The 19,637-nt window shown below is 45.2% G+C and overlaps 1 protein-coding gene across 1 annotated transcript in view; it reads right to left on the bottom strand.

Annotated features, from left to right (window-relative positions):
• The window catches only part of LOC126177105 (proton channel OtopLc), a 760,838-nt gene extending 741,705 nt beyond the window's left edge, over positions 1-19,133 (bottom strand). The window contains exon 1 of the mRNA XM_049924368.1: positions 18,682-19,133. The gene's annotated coding sequence lies outside the window, so the exon portion shown is untranslated. The remainder of the gene's footprint in view (positions 1-18,681) is intronic.
• Between the last annotated feature and the right edge of the window lie 504 nt (positions 19,134-19,637).

Here is a 19,637-nt window from a genome sequence, read left to right on the forward strand (position 1 = left end):
ATTGCCAACTGGTTTCTGTACAAATTGTAAATAGCCTCTCGCTCCCTGTATATTACCCCTGCCACCTTCAGAATTTGAAAGAAAGTATTCCAGTCAACATTGTCAAAAGCTTTCTCTGCCTACAAATGCTAGAAATGTAGGTTTGCCTTTCCTTAATCTTTCTTCTAAGATAAGTCGTAAGGTCAGTATTGTCTCACGTGTTCCAACATTTCTACGGAATCCAAACTGATCTTCCCCGAGGTCGGCTTCTACCAGTTTTTCCATTCGTCTGTAAAGAATTCGCGTTAGTATTTTGCAGCTGTCACTTATTAAACTGATAGTTCGGTAATTTTCACATCTGTCTACCCCTGCTTTCTTTGGGATTGGAATTTTTGTAATAGTTTTGTTTTGTGATGAAACCTTTACGAAATTTTCAGACAGTAAACCCCTAACTAGAGGTTTCTGCCTGTCTACACTGATTACGAATCATCTCGCATGTTATCTTGGCGAGGATGGCCGGCCGCGGTGGCCGTGCGGTTCTAGGCGCTCCAGTCCGGAGCCGAGCTGCTGCTACGGTCGCAGGTTCGAATCCTGCCTCGGGCATGGGTGTGTGTGATGTCCTTAGGTTAGTTACGTTTAAGTAGTTCTAAGTTCTAGGGGACTGATGACCACAGCAGTTGAGTCCCATAGTGCTCAGAGCCATTTGAAGCATTTTTTTTTGGCGAGGATGAAGTTCTCCGCTTTACTTCTCGTCGGGAGGCAAATCTGGAACGGTTTCACAGACTATCTTGCCTAACGTGATTGTAGTGACGTCAGAACTGCTGCCCTGTACCACATGTAGGGCTGACCGAGATAATGCGCGGCAGCTGACGATGAACCGCTATACTACTGCTCCAGCGACCTTGGCCTCGCGTCTCGACTCCAGAGGAGATCCGCCAGTGCAGAAAGAATCTCGCTACTTACACATCGCGCTCCCGCTGGTCTGAAGTCCAGATTACATCAACGGGCAGGTACCTTTATTGCAAACCGGGCTTCCAAAGCAGAACTACTCGCCCGCTCCATTCACGTATCACCATATAAGATACCCAAGCTACCACAATTCCAGCAACACTGGTTCCCCCATAGACGTTTCGACCCAATATCGAACTGCTGCAATATCTACTCATATTCTATAGTTTTAAACAGTTACTTTCATAACAAAAATCACCATATTAATCATTTTCAGGTAAGTGAGGACAAGAGTCGTCATCTGGATTAGACGTCTGAATTGCTAATCTTTAAGACAAACGTATCAACCTCCTGACATATTTTGCACATTTCCTCTCAGTTATCTCGTACGGAATAATTTTCGGGGGTAACTCATCACTTTGAGCCGGCCGTGGTGGCCGAGCGGTTCTAGGCGCTCAGTCCGGAACCGCACGACTGCTACGGTCGCAGGTTCGAATCCTGCCTCGGGCATGGATGTGTGTGATGTCCTTAGGTTAGTTAGGTTTAAGTAGTTCTAAGTTCTAGGGGACTGATGACCTCAGAAGTTAAGTCCCATAGTGCTCAGAGCCATTTGAACCATTTCATCACTTTGATAGGAAGTGTTGATTGCACAAAAGCGAGCAGTAAGAATAATATGTGGTGTTCACCCACGGACGTCAAGTAGGTACCTCTTCAAGGAGTTAGGCATTTTAATTGCACCATCACAGTACATCTTTTCCCTAGTGAAATCTGTCATAAATAATCCTTCACAATTAGAGAAGAACAGTGACTATGTACCTACAACACTAGAGGGAAAAACGACTTTTAATACCCCCTGTTAAAGCTATCAGTGGCTCAGAAAGGAATTCAGCATGCAGTAATAAACATTTTTGATAATTTCCCCAAATAACATAAAATGTATTACATGTAGCGAAACAAGTTTCAAGCCTAATTTAAAACTATTTCTCCTTGACATTTCATTCTGTACCATTGAGGAATTGCTATTTAAAAATTGCTAGCCACTAAAAAAACAAAAAATTAGAAAACTTTTGAAAAGTATAGTTACATGAGAAGGAATAAAATGATGATGAATTCATTAATGTTAACTCTAATCATGTATAAATAACCTGTAAACTGACTCTTTCCATGTCATTTCGATAGAAGGATCGTTAAAATGGTCTGCGGAACATTAAATAGCTAACTCATTAGAAGAGAAGCTAAATCCGAGGCTATTAAGAAGAACACAGTAAGATGAAGTCGCCTCTGCGATGTATTTTTATTTAATAACCACCAAAACTTTAAAGGTAAGGTCTATGTCGTTTGTTTTGCGTGCCTGACATACTTCAAATAAAACAATATAACAGTAGAAACTGTATTCTTGCTTCTCCTACACCTGTTACAACAAACATTTGTAATTAACAGGACATACTACTGGATGTGTAACATTGTATGTCTATCACTGTCCTCTTTCTATGTAGTGGTCCCATATTTATGAATCAGAACAGTAGTTATTTAAATGTGCAGCAAAAAAATAGAAAGCGTAAGAGTTTACGATTGGTGTAAGGAACACACTTGAAACGGAGGCAGCGGCCGTTGCTTAGCATATGGGAGAATTCTGAACACACGGCAGTATATTCCTGGCTCTTCTTATGCTGTTGCAGTAGTAGTAACGCTAGTAAAAGGTACTGTATGGCGGACCGATATTTAGTGAATTATGAAGTGTTTTTCCAGACCGAATAAATGGATAAGTGAGAAACAATAGAGTTTAGCGTCCAGTCGACATTGGCAAGGCGGGGGCAAACGAACCGTCTTGATTTTTTAAGGGAAACAGCCCAGAATTCCTCAGGCGATTTTAAGGAAACCACGTAAAATGTAAACCGTGACGGTCGGGAGGGGATTTAACACCTTCCCTAGAGTCATAGCCATAGCTCGGCAACGTTAATCAAAAAATTAACTTCGCTAGTCGTTAATCTGTTATTAAAAAAGTTAACTTCGTTAAACGTTACTTAACGCCTTAAAGCGTTACCTTACAGGAGGTTAATCGGGAATTGAAATTCATCGTTAATCGTTAACTCGTAATGGTAAAGTTTATGTCGTGGGTGTGGTGAAATGAGCAAGTGACTCAAACGCTTTACCGTTGCTTGAATAAAAATGTTTTGGTTGGAGAAGCTTAGGTAGGACATCGATGGCAAGTTAATCACTTAGTCATTTAATTATATAATTATTTAGTTAGCCATCTTAAGTCACGGCAGAATCAAAATAGAGTCGCAGCAAATAGTGTATGACGTAAGGTGCATATTTCCCTTCACGCACGTCAATTTAAAGTTCTCGTTCGAGAGCGACGCTCGCTTAGGAGACTAATTTTTTTGCCTAAGAAAATCCGATCCCATGTTTTAGTTTCCACATCCAATCCACTAACAAAGTATTAGGCCCTGCTTAACGCGATCTGAGTAAACAAACAATAAGCAGCCAACATCTAGTTATTCTCGCTTACACTCTATTGTTTACTTGAATCGCGCGCGCACCCCGGCGTAGCCCCACACCTGCAAGACCCGAACTTGTCATCTCTGATTTCGTTCGACGTTTCTTCTCACGTTTACTTGACAATGAATTCAAACACTGGAACAATACTCTAGATCTTGTTTAACTACGGTCCTGTTTGTGACTCCTTTTCCAAGCACCTTTCCAACAAGTGTGTTATTCTGTTCGCCTTCCCGAATACTGATTTTACGTGTTCGTCCCATTTCGTATCGCTTCCTAGTATTACCCTAATTACCAGCTGACAGAAGCAGCTAACGGAAAGATACATGCCATCATGGGTAATAAATAATAACAAAGGTTACGGTTCGATCCTCAGAGGCAACTGCATTTCTTACTTGGAATTAGAATTCCTTTCTTCTCTGGCGTTGTCGAGGCTGGTGGTCTAGTCTTAAAAATGGTTCAAATGGCTCTGAGCACTATGAGACTTAACTGCTGTGGTCATCAGTCCCCTAGAACTTAGAACTACTTAAACCTAACTAACCTAAGGACACCACACACATCCATGCCCGAGGCAGGATTCGAACCTGCGACCGTAGAAATCTAGTCTTAAGGCGCTTATTGGAAACCGAAACGTTGCGGGATCGAATCCCACCTTAATCTTCCAATGGTGCGATGATCCGCAAGGAAAGACAAGCGATTGGTATTCCGCGTTAAACTGTAGGACCCTTCTTCCCGGAAGGACTACTGAGGTAGATTGCGGACAGGTAATTCGAAGTGGTGTCCAGTTGAAAGTCTTGCACCTGGCCTTCGTTCAATGGATTATTAAACCTGTGGCATTGCTTTGTCAATATGAAGACTTCAAGCTATACTGCGACTAGGATTACACGTAAAGCTATAGAATTACGTGACAAAAGTCATGCACATGTACAGATGGCTGTAGTATCGCGTACACAAGGTACAAAAAGGCAGCGTATTGGCGGAACAGTCATCTGCGCTCAGGTGACACGTGTGAAATTGTTTCCGATGTGATTGTGGCCACATTATGGGAATTAACAGACTTTGAACGTTGGATGGTGGTTCGAGCTAGACGCATAGGACATTCCATTTCGGAAATCGTTAGGGAATTCAGTATATCAGGGTCAACAGTGGCAAGAGCGTGCTGAGAATATAAGACAGACGGTGGACGGGCGGAAGAGGCTGCATTAATTACGATTACCCGTTCCTGTAATAAACCGTGGCTCCACAAGATACTACCGTGTTCAACAACAGCAGCGGTTCTAGCAACACAGTTTCGTCGTCGGCTCCGAGTTTCGTTATCGGCTCCGAGTTTCGTCGTATGCACATCACTGAAGTAAGACTGTTCATTGGTAGGAAGTATTAACAGCTAACCCAGCAGCACAACTGAATGTGATGTGATTGATAAGATTTATTTAAATAATAATCATTTAAACTCAGGGCGATTGTGTCCTAATTGCCCCCAGACATTGTTACCAAGCAGGATCCATGTTCCTTTTTTTCCTAATACGCTGAGTGTCATAAGAAACAAATTGAATAGTTACAGCCAGTTTATTAATGAATAGATTCTCTTTTAAGAATTTTAGCCTCAGTCTACTTTCATTAACTGTTGTACAGCAGAGGCTTCAGTATATGACTTAAGTAAAGCAATATCATTTTTCAAGTTTGAGAATCAATCACTGGAAAAAAATCCAAATCTAAAGAAATGCACAAATTATGAGTGCGGAAGTTTTCTTTATTTTACATATAGCTTGGAGCACATGGCTGTTTGGTTTGGTAAGTATTCTAGTATTTAATTCTTTTCAAGTCAGTAAAAAAGGCTCATTTGTTCAGACAATAATATGAAATCCAATTTGCAAAATAAGTATGGCAAAGTAAATGGTTCAAATGGCTCTGAGCACTATGGGACTTAACATCTGAGGTCATCAGTTCCCTAGAACTTAGAACTACCTAAACCTAACTAACCTAAGGACATCACACACATCCATGCCCGAGGCAGGACTCGAACGTGTGACCGTAGCAGTCACGCGGTTCCGGATGGCAAAGTAAAAAGTGCTTGCTTTTTTTTTCTAAATTTCTTTGATGACGTTATGCTGAGGTGACAAAGTCATTGTTCACGTAACGAAGTTCAGTACTAACATACAGTTTAATTGCATATTTTCCAAATCATCACTCAATTGCCTTTTTCAAAATTTAATGTCAAACATAACGTAAGTGTGACTTCTCAGTTTTCTTTGTCATTACATACTCAAAATTAGTGTCAAAAAGCGTGAAACCTTCAGTTGCCACGTCAGTGTTCAACAATGCATGTTTTTCTTTCCCATCAACTTGTACAGGATTTTGCATTTAAATTGCCCTAGTGTACTGGCGACCGTTAATTACTTCCTTTTCGTTCATTAGTGTAACTTTTAGATTCATGATCAGTGGTATCCCTTTTCTGTCCAGTGTTGTCCGTGAGTGAATGCACAAAATAACTTTCATTTTCCAAATTATAACCCTGTTCGGTTTAATTACTTTTTATTTTTAGTAGACTTTCCATCAGAAGAGTCGGTTGTACACTTTCCTCCTACTTACCGTTATCACCTCTTCGGCAAAGATAGCATTATCCGATTAGTAAAAATCCGTTAGGCATACACTCGATCCACGGTCATATTTTATATCGCAAGCAGGATAGGCCGATTAGTAGGAGGGAGGTTACAGGCTCATGGAATACCATGGTACGGCTACCCAAATCACCGAACCCCGCGCGATGTTTCACTCTTCCACTGCTCCACAGTCCAAGTTGTATGGCTTCAGTTTTCCTGTTACGGGCACTTTCATCATCGATGAATAGTTTTCGAAGTCCAGCTCGCCCTATTCCTTCTGTATCGTTTTGGTGCTCACGATTTTCGCCAGTGCAACGTTCAAGCCTGTAGTGACTTCTGCAACAATCTGCTTCAATAGCAGTATGTCACGATCACTCAACGCATTTTCGTCCACGTTGCACCTTACCGGACGTTGGTTTTCGCCTTTTCCTGTGTGCGCTATAAATCTTCGACACAGCACCTCTTGAAACACTGAACACTTTGGCTGCTTCGGCTATGGAAGCACCCACCATAAGAGCACCTATACTTTGCCTGCCTTCGAATGCACCGAGTTCAGACACCGTGCACTCGCAACTACACAGAACACTCTTTCGACCACGATTGACACTTCCAAAATAGTGAGGACGTGTGCCATTCGTGGTCAAACACAACACTGCAGCCTACAGGCTTGGCTATCATTTGCATTAATGTTAAGCAAGCATTTCTCGCTGCGTTTCAGCTTTTTAGTGTGCCCACTTGTAAGGTGTCAGGCAAATCCAACACCTTCCATGAAAACCCTGACATGATAGCAAATCCGGCAGTATGTCACATAGCTCCGAATAAATCCTGACATTAAATTAATCAAAGTAATACGATCAACGAGTGAGCAAATGGAATACCACAATGCATGTCATACCTTCCCACCGTGAAACAGACGCAGTTCCGAGGGGAGAAACGAGAACAGAAGCCGAGAGCAGAGCCGTGTAGGCTAGGAGGCCCTACGATAAGGGACGGACACCGACATCGTCCGCCGACCGCCAGGACCACCCCCCAGTCCACGTTAAAAGCTAGAGCCCTTCAGAAGAACAGTTAAGATCTTACGATAACACTAAAAGGGCCACACCAGCAAGTTTTAGCGTGAGACTATACGCGTCTCCGTTACGTTGCAAACATTAAAAACATTGCCCCACAATGAAAAGTATAACGTTTATCATTGGATAGGCAGAATTTTTGTAGGCGGAGCTTAAGGTTAACATTGAGACGTTGATTGGTCAGTTGAAAACACAGCCAGATACCTTTCTCTCAAACCAACTTCGGTAAACAGTAGTAAGGATAGGTTCGAGAGAGTTGCTACCGAGACGGCGAGGTGTGTGGAGCTGCGCCGCCCACCGCCCATGACGCTGCCTAACCACCGACAAGGTAATGGACGCACGCGATGCCGCATAAGAGCGCATAAGGCTTCACTCAGAACTGCAGAAGTCTCATCAGTCACATTCCCTTTTTCATAATACTCGTGTCGATCGTCAATTAAACTTCGTGGTATTCACATTTGATGTTAGAAGTTAATATCTGAAACGCAATGATTTTTCTGTTATATAATTACTGAGAATCCACATCAGCCACTGTAATTTACGCCAAGTTAAATAAGTAATTAAAGATAATTGAGGGACACTGTAGACCATTTTTGATAGTTTTCTCTTTTATGAAACTTAATTTAAGCCTAGATTATACACTCCTGGAAACTGAAATAAGAACACCGTGAATTCATTGTCCCAGGAAGGGGGAACTTAATTGACACATTCCTGGGGTCAGATACATCACACGATCACACTGACAGAACCACAGGCACATAGACACAGGCAACAGAGCATGCACAATGTCGGCACTAGTACAGTGTATATCCACCTTTCGCAGCAATGCAGGCTGCTATTCTCCCATGGAGACGATCGTAGAGATGCTGGATGTAGTCCTGTGGAACGGCTTGCCATGCCATTTCCACCTGGCGCCTCAGTTGGACCAGCGTTCGTGCTGGACGTGCAGACCGCGTGAGACGACGCTTCATCCAGTCCCAAACATGCTCAATGGGGGACAGATCCGGAGATCTTGCTGGCCAGGGTAGTTGACTTACACCTTCTAGAGCACGTTGGGTGGCACGGGATACATGCGGACGTTCATTATCCTGTTGGAACAGCAAGTTCCCTTGCCGGTCTAGGAATGGTAGAACGATGGGTTCCATGACGGTTTGGATGTACCGTGCACTATTCAGTGTCCCCTCGACGATCACCAGTGGTGTACGGCCAGTGTAGGAGATCGCTCCCCACACCATGATGCCGGGTGTTGGCCCTGTGTGCCTCGGTCGTATGCAGTCCTGATTGTGGCGCTCACCTGCTCGGCGCCAAACACGCATACGACCATCATTGGCACCAAGGCAGAAGCGACTCTCATCGCTGAAGACGACACGTCTCCATTCGTCCCTCCATTCACGCCTGTCGCGACACCACTGGAGGCGGGCTGCACGATGTTGGGGCGTGAGCGGAAGACGGCCTAACGGTGTGCGGGACCGTAGCCCAGCTTCATGGAGACGGTTGCGAATGGTCCTCGCCGATACCCCAGGAGCAACAGTGTCCCTAATTTGCTGGGAAGTGGCGGTGCGGTCCCCTACGGCACTGCGTAGGATCCTACGGTCTTGGCGTGCATCCGTGCGTCGCTGCGGTCCGGTCCCAGGTCGACGGGCACGTGCACCTTCCGCCGACCACTGGCGACAACATCGATGTACTGTGGAGACCTCACGCCCCACGTGTTGAGCAATTCGGCGGTACGTCCACCCGGCCTCCCGCATGCCCACTATACGCCCTCGCTCAAAGTCCGTCAACTGCACATACGGTTCACGTCCACGCTGTCGCGGCATGCTACCAGTGTTAAAGACTGCGATGGAGCTCCGTATGCCACGGCAAACTGGCTGACACTGACGGCGGCGGTGCACAAATGCTGCGCAGCTAGCGCCATTCGACGGCCAACACCGCGGTTCCTGGTGTGTCCGCTGTGCCGTGCGTGTGATCATTGCTTGTACAGCCCTCTCGCAGTGTCCGGAGCAAGTATGGTGGGTCTGACACACCGGTGTCAATGTGTTCTTTTTCCCATTTCCAGGAGTGTAGATGTGATATGCCATAGGTTATCCTTCGATGCATTATAGAACTTCGAAACCCATTCAGGGAATATTCGTTCACATTTTTGTTGAACGCGGTGGTTTTTTATCATCATGTATCAAAATATTTCCTTTTATCAATAGTGCAATTTATAAATAGTGTTTTGTGAGTATAATAAAAATTCCAGTGGTAAACTTAACTGTTTTTTCGACGTTATTTTACCAGCTAACTAAAAGTAGGAAAGCCTTGAACCCCTTCCACTAAATTTAGTTAGTTTGAAGATTCTTTTACAGGGAGTGCAGTGGAGCTGACGCTGAAATAATTAAGTGTTTGATTATATCATTGCTAGTCTCACTGAACTCTTCTGAACTCTACATGTCATGTGTGGTCTGGCGTCTCCTTACCAGCAACAGGTCCCAGGTTCAAACTAGTCAATTCCCTAAAAAACACGCTCAGAGCGTCGTTGCGCGAAAGTGGTAGGGAGACACGATGTAGAACAGACAGACACCACGCAGAATGTTAGACACTGTACTATCAAGTGATGCAGCGTGTTCTAGTGAAATAGCGTGAGGAGGCCAAGTGTTATAATATCGTGGTCGGGTAGTACGTTTGCAGGGGGTTACACTCGTAGGGACGTTGATGTGTTTCTGTGGTCTGACCCTTTGGCAGAAAAGCGGAGAAGGCAAGTCACGCTGGAGTAGGAGTCGGCGGGCGTCACGGAGAACTGCACGCCAAGAATGCAACCTCGGTCGGCGGTCGTTTTGGTCTTGGTCGTGCCGCCGCTGCTCTTTCTGCTGCACCCACTCTGTTGCGCGTTGTGCTCTCCGCCACACGACCCAGTCCAAAACAAACCCAGCCGACTGGCGCCTTCGTTCCTTCATACCGCAACAGAGAACCACTCTAACGCAACGCCTACAGCGCGTGGAGAATGCGCATCAGAAACACGGAAGGAGTCTATGGCTCTGAGCACTATGGGACTCAACTGCTGTGGTCATCAGTCCCCTAGACTTAGAACTACTTAAACCTAACCTAAGGACATCACACACACCCATGCCCGAGGTAGGATTCGAACCTGCGACCGTAGCAGCAGCGCGGCTCCGGACTGGAGCGCCTAGAACCGCACGGCCACCGCGGCCGGCACGGAAGGAGTCTACAAGTGGGTTCCAGAGAAGCGTATTGGACCACCAACGTTTACAGTACGATGTTGTTGTTGCTGTTGTTGCCACCTTCAATTCAAAGATTGGTCTGCTGCAGTTATCCAGATTAGTCTATCCTGTACAAGCCTCTTCACTTTTGCACAAGTAGTGAAGACTACGTCCATCTGAACCTGGTCACTGTGTTCAAGCATTGGTCTTCCCTCCCCAGCATTTGCCGCCAAACTTCCCCCCATTACAAAACTGAACGGTGCTTGACGTTTCAGGACGTATCCTATCCATTCTTTTACTTCAAAATTGTGCCACAAATCTATTTTTCGTCATTTAGATTCAGTACCACTTCATTAGTTACCCTATCTATCCATATACTCTTCAACTTTCTTCAGCACCACTAAATTGAGAGAGCTTATGTTCTCTTCTTTTCTGGACTGTTTATCATACACGCTTCAAGAAGATGAGCATTATTCAACAGGTCTGTATTTTTCATTGCTGTGTTATGCACTACTTGTATCGGACGTATGAACAGGGCTCCGTAATTTGTAGCTGTGCACTACGAGTTTAAAACCCTGTTAAGCACGAATACGCATGCACGTGAGGTCTTGAAGAGACGAGGGTGATGTATTCACATCTGTTGCTACAGATGCAAGAAACTGCTGAGGTCACCGGTCCCCACACTTACACACAACTTAAACTAACTTACGCTAAGAACAACACACACACCCACGCCCGAGGGAGGACTCTAATCTCCGGCGAGAGGGGGCGCGCACTCCGTGACATGGCGCCTCAAACCACGCGGCCACTCCGAGAGGCCGCCCAGAAGCAAATGAGCCGGGTTTCCCTTCCGTACAAGTTCGCACTCCAGACAAATATCTTAAAAAAAAAAAAAAAAAAAACGATTTCCTAACACTTCAGTTTATATTAGACATTCACAATTTTTTCTTTTTCAGAAATGTTTTCTTGCTATTGCCAATCTACATTTCACATTGTCTCCACTTATGCTGTTATCAGTTATTTTGCTACAAAAATAAGAAAAATCGTCTACTTCTAGTGTCATTTCCTAATCTTAATCCCTCAGTATCGGCTGATTTAATTCTACTACATTTCATTAGCTTTGTTTTACATTTGTAGCTGTTCGTCCTGTAACCTCTTTTGAAAGCACTACCCATTCCCGGAACGAGTTTTTACTCATCAGCGCTGCTATGAAACTTCCTGGCAGATTGAAACTGTGTGCTGGACTGGGGCTCGAACTCGGGACCTTCGCCTCTTGGGAGGAAGTCTTCTTGCAACTTTTTTTAATCTCTTTTTTCGTTATTGTTAGTTCCATTTGTTAGGGGCGGGCGTCCCATGACTCCCATTCAAGATCGTCGTTGATCCATTTACTCAGTTTTTTTTTCTTTTTTTCTTTTTTTTTGTTCCAGAGGGTGACTAACCCTCTGAGCGAACACGCTGACCTGCAGTGCCGGCAATTGAGCTACGAGAGCACTACTCGCGACCGGTCCTCACAGCCATCTCCTCATCTTCTGACCTCCAAACTTCAAACACGTTCTCCTCCGAAACTTGCGGGACCAGCACTACTGGAAGAAAAGACATTGCGGGAACATGGTTTAGCCCCAGCCTGGGGGATTGTTTCCAGAATGAATTTTCACTCTGCAGCAAAGTGTGCTCTGATACGAAACTTCCTGGCAGATTGAAACCGAAGTCGTGATTCGTGTTCGGGTAGTTCAGTTTGTAAAGCACTCGCCCGTGAAAAGCCGCGGTCCAGGGTTCGAGGCCTGGTCCAGCACACAGTTTCAATCTGCCAGCAAGTTTTACTATTGATTCCGTTAAACGGCTCTTGCAAGTGCTCTATCGTCTCAGAAAATTACAATGTCATGCGGACACCTCAAAGTTTTTATTCCATCTCCGTGAAAATTTCGCTGGCCAGATTCATCGTTGGCTCCTTTACTGCTTGTTCAGTGTACACACTGAGCAACATTCGGTATGGGCTAAATCAATGTCTCAGTTCCTTTCAAGTCCTTCGACTCTTGTAATGGCAGTCTGGTTTCTGTACATGTCGTTGATAACTTTCCGGTCCCTGTATCTGATCCCTTTTACCTTTAGAATTTCGAAGATGGTAGTCAAAATTGTCAAAAGCCTATTTTCTAAAGCAGATGGTTGTGTCATAATTGCCTCGCGCCTTCTTACATTTCTCCGGAACCCGAACTTGCCTACTCCAAAGTAAGCTTATATGTGTTCGTACATTTTTCTGCAAATATTTCGCGTCAGTATTTTGCAGCTGCGACATATTAAACTAATGGTTCGGTAATATTCACAACTTGTCAGCATCTGCCTTCTTTGGAATAAGCTTTGGAACATTCTTCTTGAAGTCTGAGGGTGTTTCGCTTATCTCATATTTTGGATACCAGGTGGAGTACTTTGATGATATTCTTATTTGGCAGACAAAAGGGTGTAGAAACCTGCTTGTTTTCAGAACTGATTTCCCGTCTTGTCCATCCTGCGCAACTCAATTTCAGAAAAAAAAAATAATGGAAGCTCGTGATCGTACGCGTCCACATAAGGGCCCGTACACCCGTTTACAGACCGGATATTTGGTGCAACTATTTAGTGAGGGGGGGGGGGGAGGAGGGCGAGAATCTCCGATTTTAGTTCCCCATCACGCCCCCCCCCCCCCACCCATCAATTCCTGAAATGATGGCATAGCGTACCCTGTCAGTCGGAAAAGTTTCGAGACTGGGTTACCAAAAAACACAACGGAGTTAAGATGGTGGTTTTAATGCCCTCGTGTTCTATATAGTCTTGCTCCACTTGAGTTCAAAGTACAGAAATTTCATACAACCATGCGAAACTCCTAAAAATACTCCTTTGGGAAGTTGTTCAACTTCCGCGCCACATTGGCTTGAACGGCGGATGTGTGAGTTTCTGTACTTTGTCCTTTTGTGGTGGGTTCGTATTGATAAAATACCAACTCTCGTCACCTGTGATGATTTTTTTACAGAAATGTATTGTCGTCGTATTCACGTCAGTGAAGTCGAGGCGGGCTTCCAAGCACCTCAGTTTTTGTTCGGGAGTCAAGCTGTGCGAGACAAACCTCGCACACACCATTCGCTTCTTCAAAACATTCTGGAGAATGTCCTGAATATTTGATTTAGTGATGCTGCTCCAGTGCGACTTGCAACACAACTCTGAGACACTGTTGCCGTACGTCGACTATTTAACACTGCCTGCTCACAACGGACTGGTAGACTGCACAATTGTTGTCTACAGCTGTTAGTTCAAACTCCCACCGTAGTTTAATAAGTTGACGTCGCTTACACGACAGACATAAAATCGGCCTCTGAAAATTCTGGGCGAACGGTGTATGAGGTGATCATTTGTGTATTCAGCTTAGGTAAAGAAAGCTCTTGCTTACTCGAGTTGTTGACTTCATATTAACTACCGTATGTGATACTACGCTCTCGTTCACGAGCAGAATCAAGATGCGACATTAGTACGAGGGCAGTTCAATAAGTAATGCAACACATTTTTTTCTGAAACAGGGGTTGTTTTATTCAGCATTGAAATACACCAGGTTATTCCCCAATCTTTTAGCTACACAACACTATTTTTCAACGTAATCTCCATTCAATGCTACGGCCTTACGCCACCTTGAAATGAGGGCCTGTATGCCAGCACGGTACCATTCCACTGGTCGATGTCGGAGCCAACGTCGTACTGCATCAATAACTTCTTCATCATCCGCGTAGTGCATCCCACAGATTGCGTCCTTCATTGGGCCAGACATATGGAAATCCGACGGGCGAGATCGGGGCTGTAGGGTGCATGAGGAAGAACAGTCCACTGAAGTTTTGTGAGCTCCTCTCGGGTGCGAAGACTTGTGTGAGGTCTTGCGTTGTCATGAAGAAGGAGAAGTTCGTTCTGATTTTTGTGCCTACGAACACGCTGAAGTCGTTTCTTCAATTTCTGAAGAGTAGCACAATACACTTCAGAGTTGATCGTTTGACCATGGGGAAGGACATCGAACAGAATAACCCCTTCAGCGTCCCAGAAGACTGTAACCATGACTTTACTGGCTGAGGGTATGGCTTTAAACTTTTTCTTGGTAGGGGAGTGGGTGTGGCGCCACTCCATTGATTGCCGTTTTGTTTCAGGTTCGAAGTGATGAACCCATGTTTCATCGCCTGTAACAATCTTTGACAAGAAATTGTCACCCTCAGCCACATGACAAGCAAGCAATTCCGCACAGATGGTTCTCCTTTGCTCTTTATGGTGTTCGGTTAGACAACGAGGGACCCAGCGGGAACAAACCTTTGAATATCCCAACTGGTGAACAATTGTGACAGCACTACCAACAGAGATGTCAAGTTGAGCACTGAGTTGTTTGATGGTGATCCGTCGATCATCTCGAACGAGTGTGTTCGCACGCTCCGCCATTGCAGGAGTCACAGCTGTGCACGGCCGGCCCGCACGCGGGAGATCAGACAGTCTTGCTTGACCTTGTGGCGATGATGACACACGCTTTGCCCAACGACTCACCGTGCTTTTGTCCACTGCCAGATCACCGTAGACATTCTGCAAGCGCCTATGAATATCTGAGATGCCCTGGTTTTCCGCCAAAAGAAACTCGATCACTGCCCGTTGTTTGCAACGCACATCCGTTACAGACGCCATTTTAACAGCTCTGTACAGCGCTGCCACCTGTCGGGAGTCAATGAAACTATACGAGACGAAGCGGGAATGTTTGAAAATATTCCACACGAAATTTCAGGTTTTTTCAACCAAAATTGGCCGAGAAAAAAAATGTGTTGCATTACTTATTGAACTGCCCTCGTATGTAATCCTCAAAGGAATACAAACCGTGCCGATAAGAGTCTTAGTGTAGATGAGCGGTGCATCATTTCAGAAATCAGTCATTTGTTAACGTCAGAATGTAAACACAACAAGAAGGCAGGAACCTTAAGGCTGAGTGTTCCGTAGACAACAAAACCGTTACAGAGCCACACCTAGGAATAGAAATGATACGGTAGGAACTATCTGAGTATGTGCTTTACTTCTCTTCGAGAAAGTGGAGAAAATGGCGTATGAATGAACAGGTGGAGATTTGAACCCCGCAATCTGGTATCTTAATCAGTACGCCACATCGCTATAGGCGAATGCGGCAACAGATTAAAAGCTTGTGTTTCCCTAGAAGTATATATTCAGGAACGGCGTCCAACGAGCGCTGGCCCACTCCCAGCAGTTCGTCATATATGCTGTCTACTGCAAGAGGTACAAATGGCTCTAAGCACTATTGTACTTAACATCTGAGGTCATCAGTCCCCTAGACTTAGAACTACTTAAACCTAACTAACCTTAGGACATCAGACACATCCATGCCCGAGGCAGGATTCGAACCTGTGACCGTAGCAGCAAGCAGCAGAGCGGTTCCGGAATGAAGCGCCTAGAACCGCTCGGCCACTTCGGCCGGCTCGTTCGTCCTCTGTTAGAATATTGCTGCGCGGTGTGGGATCCTTTCCAGGTGGGATTGACGGAGGACATCGAAAGGGTGCAAAAAAGGGCAGCTCGTTTCGTATTATCACGTAATAGGGAAGAGAGTGTAGCAGATATGATACGCCGGCTCTTGTAAGAGGCGACAGGCGCATTTTCTCTGGTGTTTCGGCAGAAACCTACACTTTAGTGTTTGCAATGTATAGCTGGCATCAGCCCAAATAAAACTTCCTGGCAGATTAAAACTGTGTGCCGGACCGAGACTCGAACTCGGGACCTTTGCCTTTCACGGGCAAGTGCTCTACCATCTGAGCTACCCAAGAACGACTCACGCCCCGTCCTCACAGCTTTAATTCCGCCAGTAGCTCGTCTCCTACCTTCCATACTTTACAGAAGCTCTCCTGCGAACCTTGCAGAACTAGCGCTCCTGGAAGAAAGGATATTGCGGAGACATGGCTTAGCCGCAGCCTGGGGGATGTTTCACTCTACAGCGTAGTGTGCGCTGATACGAAATTTCCTGGCATATTGAAACTGGCAGAAGTAAAGCAGTGAGGAAGGGGCGTGAGTCGTGCTTGGGTAGCTCAGTTGGTAGAGCACTTGTCCGCGAAAGGCAAAGTTCCCGAGTTCGAGTCTCGGTCCGGCACACAGTTTTTATCTGCCAGAAAGTTTCATATCAGCGCACACTCCGCTGTAGAGTGAAAATTTCATTCTAGCCCAACGAAAGACTACTCATCACATCTTTTATGCGACGCCTAGAGTCCACAGAAAGCTGGGGTTTGTTTCCCGTTACAAACAAATTATTTTCAAAGCGGAATTTTAAGTGCCCATTCGATAGAGCAGTCCCAAAGTAGTCTAGTCTAGCCGACATTCGTTTTTTCGATGTTTATTAACAGGAACAGTAAAACACGACGAATAACAAGTACTCTAGCAGCGAGTGAGCAGCGCTGCTCCACGGCGGTACCAGTTAGCGCGTCCCTGAACGGTGCCGTCACTGCTGGGGTACCGGGTTCGATTCCCGGCGGGGTCAGGGATTTCCACCTGCCTCGAGATGACTGGGTGTTTTTGTTGTCATCATTTCATCATCATTCATAAAAGTGACGATATTGGATTGAACCAAGGTTGGGAATTTGTACGGGCGCTGATAACCGCGCAGTTGAGCGCCCCACAAACCGAACATCAACATCATCACTGCTGGGATACTGGTTGTTATTCATGTTTTACTGTCCTTATTAACACATGGACTTTTTTGGGACCATGCTATAGAATGGTCCCGTAAAATTTCACTTTGAAGATCATGTTCGGCACCGGAGACAAACTGACTTTTCCCGTTGACACAACGCATGATACGTGTGTTGTGCCTAACGACTCTTAGGGGCGATACCCCGTATATTTTGAAAAAGAGAGAGACAGAGAGAGAGAGAGAGAGAGAGAGACCAACAAATGTTCGAAAGTAGATACGTTCACTGATTCATAGGATAGAGGTACGGTGTCACTCCGAAAACAAAACCTCTAAAAACTGAAAACATCAATTAATAAATAGCTGGAGTTATAAACGTTACTTTTGGGGAGGCATTTGTTACGGTGGAAGCTAAAAGTTTCAGTAGTTTTAATCAATAACTGAAATATTTAGACCTAAAATCCGATCGCGCAAGCACACACACACACACACACACACACACACACACACACACACACACACACACACACACACAAAATTGCAGCCTGTCGGTGGCCAGTGTCCCAGGAAGAGTTTTGTGCATAACAGAGAAAAACGTTACGTAATCGAAATAAGAGCAATATTTTCCAGTATAGCTCCTCCAATAGCTATTGGCGCTCAGAATTTCTGTTTTATCTAAAATTACGGAACAGAAAATTTGCCAAAGGAAACATAATGCACTATATTACAGAATGCACACACCCGGCTCGTGAATGACACTTTAGTGGAACATTAAGTACAGGTTGCATTTAGTGGCTGAATTGTACACAAATCTTAGGACGAAACGCAGGGTAACGTACTACGGTAGCGAAGAAAAGTTGTGACTCATGGTCAGTTTATATTTGTGATTCCTACCTCTCCGATACAAACTATATAGATTTCCTGAGGGATTTTTGGCAGCGTTCCTTTAGGTGCATGCAGCGGTGAAAAGCCAAACATTTCAATTCGTTTGCAACAGATTAAAACAGTCAAGAACAACTGCTGTTTATTCAGTAAAAGAGTTGGTATAAACCAATGCATTTGCAGCGATCTCGTGTGTTTACATATGAAGCCTCACGATTCAATAAAACAAAAAGGAAGTCTCTGACTTTTTTGTCGGTGCATCACGAATGAACCATAGCTACTGCCAGTTTATGTTACATTTTGTTTGGTGACTGCTCATTGTGCAGAACCGTCAGTGGCAGGCAGGGTAAAAGTAACAGCAAGAGAGGTGGGAGAGAGTGAAATACCGGCAACTGGCTAATAAATGTTCAGTAAAAAAAAGTAGTGGATTGTAGTGATTCACATAAAGCTACGAATGATGATGACAATAATAGTAATAATATTTATAATAATCGTCTTACAACAGCTTTCGGAGATCTGACTGAAGGCTTTAATGGAGATTTTAGTGTATTTCATGCTTCATCAGAGGCACCTAAGGGCTTTGTATTTTTCTGACAACCTTTGTACATTCCTTTATCCAGGAAAATTCGTAAACTGAGAAATTGCGGATCTACTTTATACTGTTTATCTTCAGAGAGCAATGTACCTTTCACAAAAAGTAAAAGTTTGTTAGAGAAATTTAAAGACGGGTAAGTAAATTACGTTAGCACGCCACGTTCTTACAGTAAGTTAGTTGTGTGTAGACACACGTGTTGCATGCAGAATGTATAGCCGTTTTCTTGAGGGGTACTCACTCAGATGCGCCGCGTCAGAATGACAACACCACGTGATCGATATAAACAAGAGTCGTCGTCGTCGGCGGCGGCGGCCTCAGGGTCGCTGACACATGACAGGCGGCTGGGAGCCCTGCCTCCCAGCACTCGGCTGCTCCCCGAATAGCCGCTGCGCGTATTTACACGCACCACCGGCGCATTGTTTTGTCGGCGAAGGAGCGCGTGTGGAGGCACGGGCGGGCACTGGCTGCTGCCTGTGTCCGGCCCACCGCTCGCCGAGGTGCGACTCCCGGGTCGCCGGGCCGCTCGCTCGCTCGCTCCTCCCAGGTGCGCCAACCGCCTACCGACTCCCTCGCGCCGATCGCTACGCACTTCGAGCTCTCTGCATCGCTATTCACTGCACGGGACGTACGGCATTCGACGCTCGAGATCGGCCGGCACAAGTGCACGCGGCAGCATTGTTAATTGCAGCGGCGACCGTCGGTTGCCATTGTGACGTTCTTGCGCGATTGGCGACGGCCGCGTGCCGCCATCTGTGGAGGGGTCGCGGAACTATCTGCGGCAGCGAAGTTCCGGGAGCTATCGAGGGAGAGCGCGCGCGCTGTCGGAGTCCTGCGAGTGCGCGCGCAGTTTTCGTAGGAGAATAATCTCCAATTAACCGAGTACCGTAGGAAGAGAGAGCTTAAGCGTGCATACACATTAACTAAATTTTCTGTCTGTTGACAACAACACTAAACAAATAACACTTTCCTGATGTTTGCAGACTATATTATTTATTTCTCGCGAACCGGCTTTCGGCTTCCTTTGTTACAAAAGTAACTTTTTTTTAACTAGGATATTTTAATTAAAGACCAGCATGTCATTTTTTTTTTATAACTTCACATATCTCTGCTTCATATAAAATGAAATACTTACCTTCGTAAACACTTCTTACCTCAAATTACCAAATAAGCAGCAACCACTCACAAAATCACGCT

Source organism: Schistocerca cancellata, chromosome 3, assembly GCF_023864275.1.
Source record: "Schistocerca cancellata isolate TAMUIC-IGC-003103 chromosome 3, iqSchCanc2.1, whole genome shotgun sequence".
In the NCBI taxonomy this organism is placed as follows: Eukaryota; Metazoa; Arthropoda; class Insecta; order Orthoptera; family Acrididae; genus Schistocerca; species Schistocerca cancellata.